The following is an 18,404-nucleotide window of genomic DNA, read 5'->3' as shown; positions in this document are numbered from 1 at the left end:
TAGCTGAAAATTAGATAACCCATTGTTGAGTTAAAATGCATTAGGAACATGGATTTGAATTTCAGAGTCTAATAACCTGGCACACATAAAATCATAAAGTAAGACTTAATATAATTATTTTTCATTTTACAATAACCAAATGGCAATCCTTATGAAACTGATTGTCAAATATGGAGGAAGAATTATGCAAATATTGCTAGAAGTGAGTATGAGTCCATTTGCTTTTTTTTCCTTTTAGCTAAATGGGAAGGTTAAACAAGTTGAGTACAAAGATGATCATTAATTTAGGATGGAATAATGTAAGAATGAATAATAAAAAGTGTAATCCCTATGCCCCTTCCACAGAGCCCTAGTGAAGAACATATCCCAAAGGGAATTGCCATTGCTGGGTAAGTTGTAGAGATAACTGAGGCAAGGGACTTAAAAGGGGTCTAAGTTCTAATGTGAAGGGAGAAATTGGGGACCTGGCACCCCACTCTCAGCAGGGTACCAGGACCCCCTCTCTATCTGCCTTGGTGAGACAATTTCCAAGTAATTTATGTCACGTGTTGGGGAAGCATCCTTGGGTTTTCCCCAAATATTAAAGGGCCAGAGACAATTAAGTGGTCACATCAATAGCAAGCTCAAATGAGAGTTGGAAATCAGGCAGTGGAATTGCAACTTCCTGAAAACAAAACCAAGGCTTGGTGCTGCCCTACTTACTCAGTCAATGGTTTGCTTGGATGTTACAGTACATCCAGGTTGCTCCAACTTCGGCCTTGCATCATTTAATAGTCACATACCATGGCATTTAATTAAAAGAATTAAAAGGCCTGAGTGGAAGCTTTGCCTACCCCCTGCTGGAAGTAGCAGGCAATTGAATTTCCAGGTGTTCCTCCTACTTTGGGGGAACTGGAAGGGTTTGGGCCTGGAAATACTTGTGTGTGGATCTACTGATAGTCTTGAATGATCTGCTTCATCACTGCAATTAAACATAAACTAGGCTTTGTGAGACCTGAATCAGTGAAGCACATGATCAGGGATTTGGGTGAAATGGGTGGGGGCATAAATAGGTGGGGCAGTGGGGGTGGGGGTGGAGCTGAGTGATCTGATTGGTAGAGATATAAAGCCACTCTCCTACACAGATAATAGCTACTACTGAGAAAGGATTCATCCACATAAGGGAGGAGGTAATGGGTATAAAGAGGTAACAAGAAATAAAAATTGTTTTAGAGATGTTGACAGTGAATAACAAGTAAGTTTCTACAGTCACAGGTCATCCGATGTTGGGTGAACCAGATTTTAAAATTATAAGAGTAGGTACTGATATGGAACTCAATTGTTCCATGGATTCTAGTGAGCCAAACACTTGAGTTACAAGGCAAAACAAAAGATTTGGCATATAGTCTGATGGGACAGACTGAAAGAAAGACCCAGGCTACTATTAATTCCGCTCTTAAGAGTTTAGTCATGCTTCACATCTATAATTGATATCATATTTATTGCTTGCCTTGTGTGGGGGAAGGGTGGGAGGGAGAGAATTTGGAATTCAATTTTTTAAAAAAAGAATGTTAAAAATAATCAACCAAACAAACAAATAAATAAGAGTTTAGTCATGAAACATATGAACGTCTCATGATTATGCCCCCAGTTAGAGAGACTTTCTAACAAAAAACAGGCTGGGGGTTGGGCTCCTAGTTATGAGCTAAAATTAAAAGTCATGATGTTCCCTGTCTCTCCCAAATCTTTTCCTATACCCTCATGCCAGGAACAAATGGACATAAGGAAATACACATTTGGATCAACCACAGGAGTTTATGAGAGGTAAGATTAAGTCAGTACAATTCAACCTTTAGCATATTTAAAAAACAATCCTGACATAAGTCAGGAAGGAACAAGATAAGGACCCACAAAACATCTGCTTTTCACCAAAGCACCATTCATCTAACCAAGTGGTTTTGATAAAAAAGAAAAGAAATCTTACGTATTTCTGCTTGACCTTTTATTTTCATCTCTTCTTGTGGGCTTGGGAAGGGGAAAATGTTGTTACATAACTTTACCTTCTGTTTTCATCTGTGCTTATGTGACTGCCTGTTGTATAGCTAGAGAAGTGCCTCCACTCTCTCCTTCTTCAGAATTTTGTTCCTCCTTATTCTGTGGGCTTTGCTAAGTTCTGTCCCTGTCCCAAAACCTTGCAGTATTTTCTTGCCTTGTGAGATGAAGGAAAACTCAAAAATCCCAGCAGACTATGTGGGTCCAAGGCACTCCCACCCCTTGCAGAGGACTTGATGTGTAGTGATGAAAATATTTTAAAAATTGGTACCTTTCATTCTGAATGGTGGGTGATGGACTGGAAGTCATCCAGGGATCCTCTCTACTATAGTTTGAAGGAACTGCCTTCAATTTATCTATACCTCCTCAATTAGTTACATATGGTTGCTTGTGTTGGTGTTTGCATATCAGAATGGCATGCATGAGTTTGCTGGTAATATTTAACAACCAGTTTCTTGGGAAAAAGTAATTTAATGAACAATACACTTTTAAGTTTAGTCTGTATTATTAACATTTTCTCCAACATTTTCTTAAGCCTAGACGATCAAGGAAGCAATAAATCAAGCTCAGATCTGTACATTTACAGATTTCCAATGTGTAAATGCTCACACAGATTTTAACAAGTTGGTAGGAGTTGACTCCAGTGTACCCCGAGTCTAAAAGGCATATCTGGGGCAAAAGAACTCCCTTAAAAGTACCAAGGATAGTAGCTATTAAAAACACCAAGTCCTGTGATAATAGAATATATCCAGTGAACTTAATAGAAAAATAAAAGTGACCTGTTCAAGTCATTATGTTCATTATGCCAAGGCATTTCTGCTTTCTAGTATGCTTGTACATCCTAGGGTCCTTATCTCCTCCCCCGCCCCCCAAAAAATAAGAAAAGAAAAGAAAAAGAATTGTTGATTTATTTACAACAATAGAAAGTCAAGTCAGTATCTTTATATACTTTATGAAACATAATTACTGGGACTGTCCCAAGACAGAACCAAAGAATTTCAAGAGTTGGCAAGGACCTAAAAAAGCACCTCATTAAATCTGTTTAAGTGGGTAGCTAGGTGGTGTAGCACCAGCCCTGGATTCAGAAGGACCTGAGTTCAAATCCAGCCTCAGATACTTGACACTTACTAGCTGTGTGACCCTGGGCAAGTCACTTAACCCTCACTGCCCTGCCCACCCTCCCCCCCCAATCTGTTTGAACAGGAATCCCTTCTCATATAATTAATGTGAAATGGTTACCTAGCAGCTTTTGTACTACTATCTCAGGAGAAAGCCCATTCTACCTGGAAGTATCCTGAATATGAGAATGTTGTTCCTGACATCAGAAAATGTGATGTTCAGTTAAATTTGTCTCCTTGTAATAGAATAGATAGAAATTACAGTATAGTAAATGACTACAGTAATATAGTATATGATAAACCCAAAGATCTAAGATTTTGGAACAAAAACTTATTATTTGACAAAAACTGCTAGAAAAACTGGAAAAACAGTATGGCAGAAACTAGGTATAGACCAACATCTCACAGTGTATACTAAAATAAGGTCAAAATGGGTACATGATTTATACATAAAGGAAGATACCATAAGCAAATTAAGGGAGTATGGAATCATTTATCTTCCAGATTTATGGGCAAGGGAAGAATTTAGGACCAAAGAAGATATAGAGAATAAAAATAAATGTAAAATGGGTCATTTTGATTTTATAAAACTAAAAAGCTTTTTACTAACAAAACTAATGTAACCAAGATTACAAGGGAAATAGAAAACTGGGAAAGAATTTTTGAAACAAATATCTCTGATAAAGGCTTCATTTCTCAAATATATAGAGAACTGCATCAAATTTATAAAAATACAATTCATTCCCCAATTGATAAATGGTCAAAGGATATGAACAGGAAATTTTCATACAAAGAAATCAAAGCTATTTATAATAATATGAAAACATGCTCTAGATCATTACTGATCAGAGAAATGCACATTAAAACAACTCTGAGCTATCACTTCATACCTATAAGAATGGAAAATATAACAAAAAATGGAAAATATTGGATGTAGGAGGGGATGTGGGAAAGCTGGGACACTAATTCACTGTTGGTGGAGTTGTGAACAGATCCAACCATTCTGGAGAGCAATTTCCAACTATCCCCAAAGGGCTATAGAACTGTGCATATTTTTTTGATCTAGCAATAGCACTACTAGGTTTATATTCCAAAGACATATCCAAAAAGAGAAAAAAGACCTATTTGTACAAGAATATTTATAGCAGCTCTTTTTGTAGTGGCTAAGAATTGGAAATCAAAGGAATGCCCATCAATTGGGGAATGGCTAAACAAACTATGGTATATGATGGTGATGGAACATTATTGTGTCATAAGAAATAACAAGCAGGATGACTTCAGAAAGGCCTGGAAAGACATGTATGAAATGAGGTATTGTGAGGTGAGCAGAACCAAGAGAACATTGTATGCAGAGAAAGCAATGTTGTTCAGTGAAGAACTGTGAATGTCTTGACTATTCACAACAATACAATGATCCAAGACGATTCCAAAGGACTATTGATAAAACATACTATCCACCTCCAAAGAAAGAACTGATATTGATGGAACAGACTGAAGCATGCTATTTTTCACTTTCTTTCATTTTTTTCTTTTAATCAAGTTTCCATGTACAAAATGACAAATATGGTAATGTTTTTCATAATCATACATTTATAACCCACATCTTATCATTTGCCACCTCAGGGAGGAGAGAGGGGAGGGAGGAAAAGAAGGATAAAATTGGAACCCAAAACTATAAATAAAAATGTTTATTATTATTTTTTTAATTGTCTCCTTGTAAACATACCCATTGCTCTAAGTTCTCTTTATAGCCAAGCAGAACAAGTCTGACTTCTTTTCCAGGTAACAGCCCTTTAAATACTGAAAGACAGCTATCATGTTATCATGTCTTCTCTTCTCAGGCTAAAATTCCCTAGTTTCTTCAAATGATCTTCTGTATTATAAATTTTGTTCCCTTTACCTTTCTGGTTACCCTCTTCTAGAAATTCTCCCACTTATTATGTCCTTTCTAAAACATGGCACCTAGAATTTAACAAAATGCTCCAGATATGGTCTGATCAGGGCAAGCTACAGTAGGACAATCATCTCCCTAGACACCATGCCTCTCCTAATAAGATTACATCAGATTTCTTGGCTGCCATATCACACAATTGACTCATAACAAGTTTATAGTCTACTAAAACCCATAGGCCATTTTCAGTAAGACTTGTCTAGCCACATTTGTCCCATAATATATTGTAGAGTTGTGTTTTTGAAACCAGGTGTAAGGATTTACATTTAAATTTAATTTTCTTAAATTCTGACCAATATTCCACAAAGCCTGGATTCTTTTGAATCTGTCACTGTTTACTGGCTATCTTTCCCAGTTTTGTGTCATCTGAAAAATGTACAAAAATGCTATCAATGCTTTTTATCCAAGTCATCAATAAACTATTAAGCAGCATAAGGACAAGCCCAGATCCCTGGCATACACTCCTCCAAACCAAAAATGGCTTCTTGTTAGTTCAACAATTCAACCAGCTAAAAACTTACCTAATTGTACCATGATCTTGCCCATATTTCTCTATCTTTTCCAGAATAATATCAAAGGAGGCTTTGACAAATACTTCTTTAAAAGATAGGTAAACTATAAGCATAGCATCCCTGTTAATCTAATAACCCATCAATAAAAGAAAGATTAGTTTGGGGTGATCTGTTCTTGATGAAGCCATGAAATCATTGTGATCACTTCTTCCTTTTTCTAGTTGTTTATTTAATTGTATTTAATTAATTTTTTTTTTTTTTGGTGAGTCAATGGGGGTTAAGTGACTTGCCCAGGGTCACACAGCTAGTAAGTGTCAAGTGTCTGAGGTCGGATTTGAACTCAGGTCCTCCTGAATCCAGGGCCGGTGCTCTATCCACTGTGCCACTTACCTGCCCTTTTTTAGTTATTTATTAACCATCCCTTTTAAAATATGTTCTAGAAATCTGTCAGAAAACAGTCAAGCTCACTGACCCATAGTTTTCAGACTCCCATCTCTTTAATTAAAAAAATAATAATCTTCCAATTCTGAAGTACTTCTCCCATTCTCAGCAATTTTTTAAAAATCACTAATAGTAATTCAGAAATTACATTTGCCAATTTTCTTTATGCCCTTACTAAATGTGGTACTCAAGACTAAACACAAATTCCCATATGTTTGACAAGGACTAAGTACAGCAGGGGTTTCAGCTTCTTCATCTTTATTGGAGGGAGTTAATAAATACATTTATCTGGAAATTTGTATATCTGCATCTCTCTGGAAGTATTGATTTTTAGTGGTAATTAAATATAGAATCTCAGAAGGGAAGCTATCTTAGAGATTATCTAGTTTAACCTTCCATTCCTTGCTTTAGTAATTCCTTCTGGAGCATTACTGATAAATGGTTATCCCACCTTATTACTTCCACTGACAGAACTCTCCCAATTCTGTTACATCTAGTTAGAAAATTTCTTTTTATGTTGAGCCAAAATCTGTCTCCTGTATCTTCTACCCACTCATCCCAGTTCTGCCTTCTAGACCAATACAATAAAAGTCTTTTTCTAGATAGCTATCATGTCTTTGTCTTAGCCTTCTATTCTTCAGATTAAACATCCCTGCATATTTCAACCTCTACTTATATGAGATAATTCTGGAAAATTGACCATTTTAGTTATTGTTTTCTAAATGTTCTCTAATTTGTCAATGTTCCTCTTAAAATCTTCATCCCAGGGGGCAACTAGATGGCACAGTGGATAAAACACTGGCCCTTGATTCAGGAGGACCTGAGTTCAAATCCAGCCTAAGACACTTTAGATGTGTGATCCTGGGCAAGTCACTTAACTCTCGTGGCTCCTTGCAAAAAAAAAAAAAAGAAAAGAAAAAGAAAAAAGAAAAAAAGATTTCATCCCAACAGTGAACATGGAATCTATATTTGGTCTGACCATACTACCTACCTTGATTCATTCGACAGATTGTTTTTCTTTAAGTTCATACTGTGGTAAAGGTCAATGGTGTCAAGCTCAAATAGAAACAAGTCTCACTAACTCATAAGGATTCCTGTAGAGTGCTTTAGGAAAACCACACATTAATTAATATTGTCTTGTCTATGTCTTATTGTATTTTTATTTATTTTATCAAATATATCCCAATTCTTTTTGGGGGGGTGAGGCAATTGGGGTTAAGTGACTTGCCCAGGGTCACACAGCTAGTAAGTGTCAAGTGTCTGAGGCCAGCTTTGAACTCAGGTCCTCCTGAATCCAGGACCAGTGCTTTATCCACTGCACCACCTAACTTCCCCGCCCCCCCCCCCATTACATTTTAATCTGGTTCAGGTTGCTTGGTTCACACCTCTGGTATAAAATGCTATGTTAGATGCTGAGGGAGATATAAACTTTAGATAAGAAACAGTCCCTGCCTTCATAGAATTTACTCTCTAGAAAGGGCCATGGATAAAAATGCAGAAAGTGATAATAATCAACATTTCATGATAAGGAATTGCAAACAAAGTGATGTGTGAAATCTAGATGTCATGGCAGGAGGGAGTCATTGAAAAGCAAGGAAAGTTTTCAAGGAGAAGGTGGCATTTTGAATCAGGTTCTAATGTCTGGGTAAGAATTCCACAGATGCTGAGTGTAAGGGAGGGCATTCCATGGATAGAAAAGCTTGAGCAAAGGCAAAGAGAAGGGAAGTTGTGTGCATATTTAACAAAGAGTAGCACAATTTGGCTAGAGAATGGAGGGTGGTAATATGAGATAAGGCTAGTAAAGTAAGGTGGCAACAGATCACCGAGGCCCTTGAAAGCCAAACAAAGGAAGTTGTCCTTTACTAGTAGGGACAAAAGGAACTTTTTTTTTTTTTTGAGGTGGAGTAACATGACTGGATTCATGTGGAACAAAATATTCTGAAAAACAGCTTTAAAAGAGTGAGGAGAGTGGGGCAGCTAGGTGGTGCAGTGGATAGAGCACTGGCCCTGAAATCAGGAGTACCTGAGTTCAAATCTGGCCTCAGACACTTAACACTTACTAGCTGTGTGACCTTGGGCAAGTCACTTAACCCCAACTGCCTCACTAAAAAAAAAAAAAAGCAAAAAAAAAAAAAAAAAAAAAAAGAGTGAGGAGATAGGGGGCAGCTAGGTGGCGCAGTGGATAAAGCACTGGCCCTGGATTCAGGAGGACCTGAGTTCAAATCCAACCTCGGACACTTGATACTTACTAGTGTAAAAAAATTAATTATTAATAGCTATATCTAATCTGGAAAATTTATATAATTTTGGACTTACTTATGAAAAATTATAAGTATATGAAAAATTATAATTGGGCCATAAGTCCTTTCATGGTCACCATTCAAATGTAAAAATATTTTTGATGACTAGCCTAATTTGGGGGCTAATTTGACTGGAGGACTAATCTGGGGACTTTTGACTGTTTGGCTATCTGACTGCTATTAATTTAATGTGGGCCGTTTATAAAGTTCCACCACACTGCTCCACTCCCAAATCGATAAGCTAAAGATTAAGAAGCCTCTTAACTAAATAATCAAAGCAGAGTTTATTTATGAGATACTATTTAAAATTAAGAATACAGGGAAATAAAATGTACAACCTGACTGCATTGCGGTGTGTCTCTTTCCACTGTGTCTCTTTCCCACCTGCTGTGCCTCGAACTTTTTTAATACAATAAGGGCCTTAGCTGCCTCCTGCCTAAGGGCACGTTACACTTTCCCTGCTCAGCCACTTTCTTCTAACTCCTCTTAATCTTCACTTTCTCCAACCTGTACCCTGTGCTGATCGCTTCTGTGCTCTCCACTGCCTCCTGGTCAGTCTCTCTGTCTGTCTGTCTGCTCCGTCAGCCTGCCCTCTGCTACCTTTGCCACCCCTTTAATCTTGTCCGCCTCACTTAATCTTATCCGCCGGCCTTTCCTCCTTGCTCCTAGTCCTTCGTTACTGTTCATCTCGTCCCCCTGTCTGTCTGTCTGTCTGAACCTCTTCTCAGCCTTTCTTGTCCGTCCTTGTCCGCTCCCCTGAGTCTAACTCCTAGGTCTATATATACCTTTTCTTCTTTCCACTCAAATCTCCGGGCTTCTTGCGCCCCCACAGACCAAGCTAATCTTCCAGCCAGGGCTGCTGCTGGTGGGGATCGGGGGGGGGGGGGGGGGGGGGGGGGGGGGGCAGTGCACTCCAGCCTCACATGCCTCAGCACAGGCTACCCCAGAGCCCAGCATCTCTCAGATACCTCCTCTCAGGTGGGAGGGAACTGGGGGGGTTTTCCCCCCAGCTGTCTGACCTAGCATCTTGTATAGCCCATGGGGCTTTTTGGCTCAGCTGAAGCAGAGGGGGGAGGGGCACCAGCACCTCCCACACAGAAGAGACCCTGAGGGCCTAAGACTTTCTAATCTCAGCCCAAAGGTAGGGTCCCCAAATCAAAATAAATTTCCACACTAACTGTGTGACCTTGGGCAAGTCACTTAACCCTCATTGCCCCACAAAAAAAGGGGGAAAAAAAAGAGTGGGGAGAAAATGGCTACAAGAAGAACTGTTAGGAGACTAGTAGGATCTGGGTGCATATTTTTATTAATGCAACCTAAGGTTGTATCATCTTTTACATAAGTTGTATCACATTAGTATTTTATATTAAATCTCTAGTCAGATAAATTCCTCAGAGGGGTACATCTAGGTGGCACAATGGATAGAGTACGGGACCTGAAGTCAAGAAGACTCATCTTTCTGAGTTCAAATCTTGCTTCAGACATTTACTGCTGTGCAACTGTGGGCAAATTACTTAACTCTGTTTGCTTCAGTTTCCTTATCTGTAAAATGAGCTGGAGAAGGAAATGGCAAACCAATCCGGTATCTCTGCCAAGACAATCCCGATGGGGGTCATGAAGAGTCAGACATGACTGAAACAACTGATCAACAAAGAACTTCTCAGAAGTATTATCAGGCCATGTGTCCCTTAAACTACTACAATTAATTTGTTTTTTTAATTCGGATGCAGGTCTCCAAATTTGCATCTAATCAATTTAATCTTGCTGACTTTGACCAAGTGTTCTCTAGTCTGTAAGGATAATTTTCTTTTCTTTTTTTGTGTAAGAAAACTTGAATAAAAGAAAAAATGAAAGTGAAAAATAACATGCTTCAGTCTGTGTTCCATCAATATCAGTTCTTTCTTTGGAGATGGATAGCATGCTTCATCATTAGTCCTTTGGGGTTGTTTTGGATCATTGTATTGCTGAGAATACTTAAGTCATTTACAACTCTTCATCAAACAATTTTGCTGTCTTGCTGCACAACATATTCTTGCTTCTGCTCACTTCACTATACATCACTTCATACAAGTCTTTCCAGGCCTTTCTAAAATCATTCGATCACCATCATATACCACAGCTTGTTTTGCCATTCCCCAATTGATGAGCATTCCTTTGATTTCCAATTCTTTGCCACCAGAAAAAGAGATGCTATATTTTTGTACAAATAGTTATTTTTTTTTCTTTTGGGGGGATGTCTTTGGAATATAAACCTAGCAGTGGTATTGCTGGATCAAAGGGTATGCACAGTTTTATATCCCTTTCTTTATAGTTCCAAATTGTTCTCCAGAATGTTTGGATCAGTTCACAATTCCACTAACAGTGCATTATTGTCCCAGTTTTCCCACATTCCCTTCAACATCCAACATTTTCCTTAGTTGTCATATTAGCCAATCCGATAGGTATGAGGTGGTACCTCAGAGTTGTTTTAATTTGCATTTTTGTAATCAGTATGAGTGATCTAGAGCATTTTTTCATGACAATGGATAGCTGGGACTTCTTTGTCTGAAAACTGCCTGTTCAGATCCTTTGACCATTTATCAATTGAAGAATAACTTCTATTTTTATAAATTTGACTCAGTTCTCTATATAATTGAGAAATAGGGCCTTAGCAGAGATACTTGTTTCAAAAATTCTTCCCTAGTTTTTTGCTCCCCTTATAATCTTGGTTACATTAGTTTTGTTTGTGCAAAACCTTTTTTAATTTTATATAATCAAAATTATCTATTTTATATTTTGTTTTGCTCTCTATATCTTCTTTGGTCCTAAATTCTTCCTCTGTCCATAAATCTGACAAATAAATGATTTCATGCTCTCTTAATTTGCCTGTGGTATCATCCTTTATGTGTAAATCATGTACCCATTTTGACCTTATTTTAGTATACAGTGTGAGATGTTGGTCTATATCTAGTTTTTGCCATACTGTTTTCCAGTTTTCCCAGCAGCTTTTGTCAAATAATGAATTTTTGTTCCAAAAGCTTGGATCTTTGGGTTTATCATATACTAGATTATGATAGCCATTTACTATAGTGTAATCTGTACGTATCCTATTTCATTGATTCACCTCTCTATTTCTTAGCTAGTACCAGATTGTTTTGATAATTACTGCTTTATAATAGTGAGAAATCTAGTATTGCTACACCACCTTCTTTCTTATTTTTTCATTGATTCCTTGATGTCTTTGAGCTTTTGCTTTTCCAGATGAATTTTATTATTATTTTTTCTAGATCTAAAAATTTTTTTTGATAGTTTGATTGGTATAGCACCAAATAAATAAACTTAGCTACCTAAGTCATTTTTATTATATTTGCTTAGCTTGCCCATGAGCAATTAATATTTTTCCAATTGTTTAGATCTGATTTTATTTGTGTGAAAAATGTTTTATTGTTCTGGTCATATAGTTCCTGGGTTTGTCTTGGCAGGTAGACCAGGATCATTTTCTTTTCTTTTTTTTTTTTTTGGCGGGGCAATGGGGGTTAAGTGACTTGCCCAGGGTCACACAGCTAGTAAGTGTTAAGTGTCTGAGGCCGGATTTGAACTCAGGTACTCCTGACTCCAGGGCCGGTGCTTTAACCACTGTGCCATCTAGCTGCCCTGACCAGGATCATTTTCAATCTTGATCATTATCAAGATAATGGTCTTGCCCAGTTCTTTTTTTTCTGAATGTAACCCTTGTGTTAGAGTCTCTCACCTGATACAAAGAGTCTAGGTTTGCTATTAGGACCTTTAATTTCTCTAGTTCACTGACTAGATGATCTAGGAACTTCAGTATCCAATATTCCCCCACCAGTTAGTCATCAGTTCCCCTTGATACACAAGCTCACAAGACTCAAAACAGGAACAGTTTTATTTACAATTTGGAAAAGGTGGAAAAGGTCTCCTTCAGAGACCTATCCAGCCTCCATAATTTGGACTACTGTCCTAGTTAGCCTGAATTGGTGGGGGAGAGAGGGATGTGTGGAGTAACAATTCATTTCCCCTCTACAGAATTTCTTTTTACACCATGTTGCATGCTTCCAGCAGTAACTACTTCCCACACCTGTCAGCAGATATTGCTGATTACCTGTTCTCTTGAGTACTCTTGGTTGCTATACTTCACCATTTCACAGCTGCTTTCCTCTGTTCCCAGTTCTAGGTCCTACTCTCCATAGTTCAGAAGTTTGGCTCACCTCTAGCTGAGGTGCTCATCACCTTCTGTGGGGGACTGGTCTTTAAATGCTGATATTTCTGGAGGAAAATTCTTTTCATACCAAAACAAAACAAAACAACCTCCCCAAGTCTGCTACTTTAAAGTATTTTTTGGTAGTAAATGGGTCCCATAGCTTAGACTTTACAGAAAGGTTCTGGAGATTTGGGGAGGAAGAATCACTCCTTGCATCTGCCGGTGAGTGTATTTCCAATCAGTTTAATTCAATTCAATAAATGTGTATTAGGTGAGCTTTATGTGCCAGATACTCTACGAGGTGCTAGAGATATAAAGAAAAAAATGATACATTCCCTATTCTCAAGGACATACATTTTACTGTAATCTAATTAAAAGTATAATTAATATTTCTCTCTCCTCCAACATCAATGTAGTTCATCTCTATTTTCAGCACTTTCTTCTGGGTAGAGTGTTTGGGGGGAATCCCTAAAGTTCTCTCTCTGTCACTCTATCCCCATCTTCTCCCAGAGTAGTCTAGCTTGATCATTCATATTTCCTGGGGCTGCTTCCTGAAACATTTAGAAAAGGAAAAGGGCATAGCACCAGCTCCTCCCAGAACAGATGCCTGGTTGTTGGGAAGAGAGAGGAATTTGTAGTCCCTACTACTTGATAATTTGATAAGAATGTTATTCTTCAAATTGTCTTCATTCAACCAAATATCGAACAAACAAGTGGGATACTTCATAGTAATAGTATTAATTAGTACTACTATTAATATTAATTAGCATTCTTAATTCAAGAATAATAGTTAGGGAAGTTGGTAGACAGACAGACAGACAGATAGATAGATAGATGATTTATTGTTTAATATGTGTCAGGAACTGTGCTAAGAGTTGGGGATACAAACACAAGCAAAAAAGATAGTTCCTGCCTTCAAGGGGCTTATACTTTAATGGGGGGGTGGGGAGAAACAATACATTAAAAGGGAGTTGAGGGGCAGCTAGGTGGCACAGTGGATAAAGCACAGGCCCTGGATTCAGGAGGACCTGAGTTCAAATTTGGCCTCAGACACTTGAAGCTTACTAGCTGTGTGACCCTGGACAAGTCACTTGACCCTCATTACCCTGCCCCGCCCCCCCCAAATGTGGGGCAGCTAGGTGGCATAGTGGATAAAGCACTGGCCCTGGATTCAGAAGGACCTGAGTTCAAATTTGGTCTCAGACACTTGACACTTCCTATCTATGTGACCCTGAGCAAGTCACTTAACCCCAATTGCCTCACCAAAAAAAAAAAGGGAGGGGGCGGAGTTGGAAGGTGGGGGGAATACTAGCATGGGAACAAGACAGAAAAAGTCAAAAGAGTCTAGAGCAGAGCCAGGAGCTTGAAAGAAATGGTCACTTCCTGAAATGGCAGTCCTAAGGAAGAGCTCATCATTCAAAAGAGTGGGCCACAGGAGGTGGAGCCATCTCTAGGGTGAGAAAGCTGCTGTATAGAGGGGAAAAAAAGGCCAGAATGTCAGGAATGAAACCATGAGAGAAGAATAATGGCATAAATTATGTTATGAATCATGGAAATATATGATTTCCTTCAAATAGCTGGACACTGTCTCATATGCTCTTTGCTTATAGTCCTTAACCTAGCAATTAATTTTCCCCTTGAAGCATTTCAACATCTTGCAGCTCTTTACACATTTCATCATTTCTTCTTGACTATCCACTACCCAGCTGCCTCCACTATGTCCTAAGAATTTTCACCTTACCTAAGATTTCCCTGGATTTAAGCTCACAAACACCAGAATTTCATGCCTCTCTTTGTTTATTGGAAGATTTATTGCCCAATCACCATTATGTCAGGTTTTTTTCCTAACTATACTTCTTTGTTAAAAGAGAAAGTTCCAATGATAAACTAGTGTCATTCATTGTAACAAGTGGAATAAGGGCTTCTTAAGTTCAAAGAGTTGAAAAATTATGAAGAAACAATCACTTACTTTTATCCATTCAAATTCCTTCATTTAACAAATCATTCCCCAATTGATAAATGGTCAAAGGATCTGAACAGGCAGTTTTCAGACAAAGAAATCAAAGCTATCTATAGCCATATAAAAACACTCTTGATCACTATTGATCAGAGAAATGCAAATTAAAACAACTGAGGTATCATCTCACACCTATCAGAGTGGCAAATATAACAAAAAAAAGGAAAATACTGGATGTTGGAGGGATCTGGGAAACCTGGGATGCTAATCCACTGTTGGTGGAGTTCTGAACTGATCCAAACATTCTGGAGAGCAATTTGGAACTATGCCAAAGGGATTCAGCAATACCACTGCTAGGTTTATATCACAAAGATCCTCCCAAAAGAGAAAAAGATCTATCTGTACAAAAATATTTATAGTAGCTTTTTGTGGTGGATAAGAATAGGAATGCCCATCAATTAGGGAATGGCTAAAGAAGCTGTGGTATATAATTATGATGGAATATTATTGTACTATAAGAAATGACAAGCAGGATGATTTCAGAAAGGCCTGGAGAGACTTGTATGAACTGATGTATAGTGAAGTGAGCAGGACCAAGAGAATGTTGTGCACAGAGACAGCAATACTGTTTGATGAAGAATTGTGAATGACTTAACTATTCTCATCAATACAATGATCCAAGACAATACCAAAAGACTAATGATGAAGTATACTATCCATCTCCAAAGAAAGAACTGATACTGATTGAACACAGACTGAATCATGCTGTTTTTCACTTTCTTTCATTTTTTCTTTTATTCAAGTTTTCTTATACAAAATGACTAATATGGTAATATTTACATAATTGTACATGTATAACATATATCTGATAGCTTACTACCTCAGGGAGAGGGAGGGGAGGAAGGGGAAAAGGGTAAAATTTGGAACTCAAAACTTTAAATAAAAATGTTTATTATTTTAAAAAATAAATCTCTTCATTTAGTAACAAATGCCTCCCCAAGTTCATGATTTTGTGGTAACCCAATGATCTACACTAGAGAGAGAAAAAGAAAACCTACAAAGAAAAATTAAGTTTCAGAGATTTATTGAAGAATATTCTTTGGAACTGACTAGAAATAGTAATGGGGCAGTTAGGTGGTGTGATGGATAGAGCACTGGACTTGCAATCAGGAAGACTCATCTTCATGAGTTCAAATCTGGCCTCAGACACTTACTAGCTATGTGACACTGAGCAATTCAGTTAACCCTGTTTGCCTGTTTCCTCATCTGTAAAATGAGCTGGAGGGGCAGCTAGGTGGCACAGTGGATAGAGCACCAGCCCTGGATTCAGGAGTACCTGAGTTCAAATCCGGCCTCGGACACTTAACACTTACTAGCTGTATGATCCTGGGCAAGTCACTTAACCCCAATTGCCTCACTAAAAAAAACAAAAAACAAAATGAGCTGGAGAAGGAAATGGCAAACCATCTCAGTATCTTTGCCAAGAAAACCCCAAATATGATCACAAAGAGTCAGACATTACTGAAATGATTGAACAATAAGAAAAAAAGATACTGCAGACCCTCCACCTCTATGTCCAGATTTGGGCAATGGTGTAACAGCTCTCTAGATTGAATTGGTATAGTAGTTCCAAAGATGACTTCCCAACTTTCCCACTTATGTATTTGTTAAAAAAAAAAAAACAACACACACACATACACACAAGACATGTAAAGCCCATTGTTGACGTTTATTTACAAAATTTTGAGTTCCAAATTTTCTCCCTCTTTCCCTCCTAGCTCTGCTCCCTAAGATGGTAAGCAAATGGATATAGGTTATATATGTGCAATCATGCATATTTCTAATAAGTCAACTAATAATAAGTAATAAGTTAACTAATAAGTCAACACACATACCCAGCTGTGAGAGAACTTCTCAATGACAGACTCAGTCCACATCAGTAGTTTTACCCGGATGTTGAGACAATAAGACACCAGGTCAAAGTCACTATCAGGTGGGATGAAAGAGATGATTTGATCATTATCAGATCTAGTGAGCCAGACACAATGATGGCATGTAAATCTTCCAGTTCAACAAACTTGTTTCTGTTGCAGCTGGTGATATTAAAAAAGTACCCTGTCATTAAAGACCAATCTCATCTCTGGCATGCCAGACAAAAACACCTTTAGATGAATACTGCCTACAATCTCACTCAGCAGCGTACTCCCACCAGTATGTTGACATTCAATCACATCAATGAAAACCTCATTCTTCTTATATTCAATGCCTTGTGATTGCCAGGACATAGCACTGGTGACTGTCAAGGGAACCCAAGACCTATCTATTTTTAATTTTTTTCCCTGCTGGGTAATATACTCCTGAAATACTTTGTTGCTCGTGAGCTATAGAAAGCCAAAATTCATGAATTCATCTAACAGCTCATAGACAATGACAAAGTTATCCTAGATATTGTCCTACTTCAGTTCCCTGAAGTACTCAGAGAAATACCTCCACAGCCTTGTAGAGGAAGGAGTAAACCATGGAGGTGCTGTTCTTCTTGAGTGTAGTAACCAAGTAAAAGTTGCTATGTTTGATCCACAGGAAGTGTACTATGCCATGAGTCAGGGCTCCCTCTTGTTCCTTGCATCAGCAAAGTCATGAAGTGGTCAATCTCTGCCATGCTCACATTTCCCTTCTAGTTCTAGTGGATCAAGGGCTTTCCCTTTATATCCAAAATAAGACAGCAAAGGGAAACATGGTGGTGTCAGGGCCTAGTCAGAGCAGAGGCTTTCCTAGGGGTAGCAGGGAGGAAATCTTCAGGCTTTTCCCCCATTTCTTTTTTTTTTTTCAATAATTAAAAGTATTTTACTATTTTCCAGTGACATATAAGGATAGTTTTCAATATTTGTTTTCCTAGGATTTTTAGTTCCAAATTTTTCTCCCACCCTCCCTCCCCTCCCTCCTCCCCAAGATGGAAAGCAGCCTGATACAGGTTATATATGGGGGCAGCTAGGTGGCGCAGTGAATAAAGCGCCGGCCCTGGATTCAGGAGGACCTGAGTTTAAATCTGGCCTCAGACACTTGACACTTACTAGCTGTGTGACCCTGGGCAAGTCACTTAACCCTCATTGCCCCACAAAACAAAACAAACAAAAAACACAGGTTATATATGTACAGTAACATTAAACATATTTCTGCATTAGTCATCTTGTGAAAGAAGAATCAGAGCACAAGGGAAAAACCTCAAAAAAGAAGGAAAAAAACAGTCCCAGTATGGTTCATTCTGCATTCCTAATCCACAGTTCTTTTTTTCTGAATGTTGAGAACATTTTCTATCATGAGTTCTTTGAAACTGTTTTGGATTGTTGCACTGCTGAGAAGAGCCAAGTCTATCACCATTGTTCATCACATAATGTTGCTGTTACTGTGTACAATGTTCTCCTGGTTCTGCTCCTCTCAGTCAGCATCAGTTCATGTAAGTCCTTCCAGGTTTCTCTGAACTCCTCCTGCTCATTGTTTCCTACAGCACAATAGTATTCCATTACATTCATATACCACAACTTGTTTAGCCATTCCCCAATTGATGGGCATTCCCTTGATTTCCAATTCTTTGCCACCACAAAGAGAGCTGCTATAAATATTTTTGTACAGACCCAGCAGTGGTACCACTGGGTCAAAGGGTATGAACATTCCCATAGCCCTTTGGGCATAGTTCCAAACTGTTCTCCAGAATGGTTGAATCAGTTCACAGCTCCACCAACAATGCATTAGTGTTCCAATTTTCCCACAGCTCCAACATTTATTATTTTCCTTTTTTTGTCATATTAGCCAATCTGATAGGTGTCAGGTGGTACCTCAGAGTTGTTTTAATTTGCATCTCTCTAATCAATAGTGATTTAGAGCATTTTTTCATA

General features: G+C 38.2%; 1 pseudogene; it reads right to left on the bottom strand.

Annotated features, from left to right (window-relative positions):
* Positions 1-18,404, bottom strand: part of LOC122747422 — an 82,722-nt pseudogene that overhangs the window by 47,909 nt on the left and 16,409 nt on the right.

This window comes from Dromiciops gliroides, chromosome 3 (genome assembly GCF_019393635.1).
Source record: "Dromiciops gliroides isolate mDroGli1 chromosome 3, mDroGli1.pri, whole genome shotgun sequence".
In the NCBI taxonomy this organism is placed as follows: domain Eukaryota; kingdom Metazoa; phylum Chordata; class Mammalia; order Microbiotheria; family Microbiotheriidae; genus Dromiciops; species Dromiciops gliroides.
This window is presented reverse-complemented; position numbering and strand designations above follow the sequence as displayed.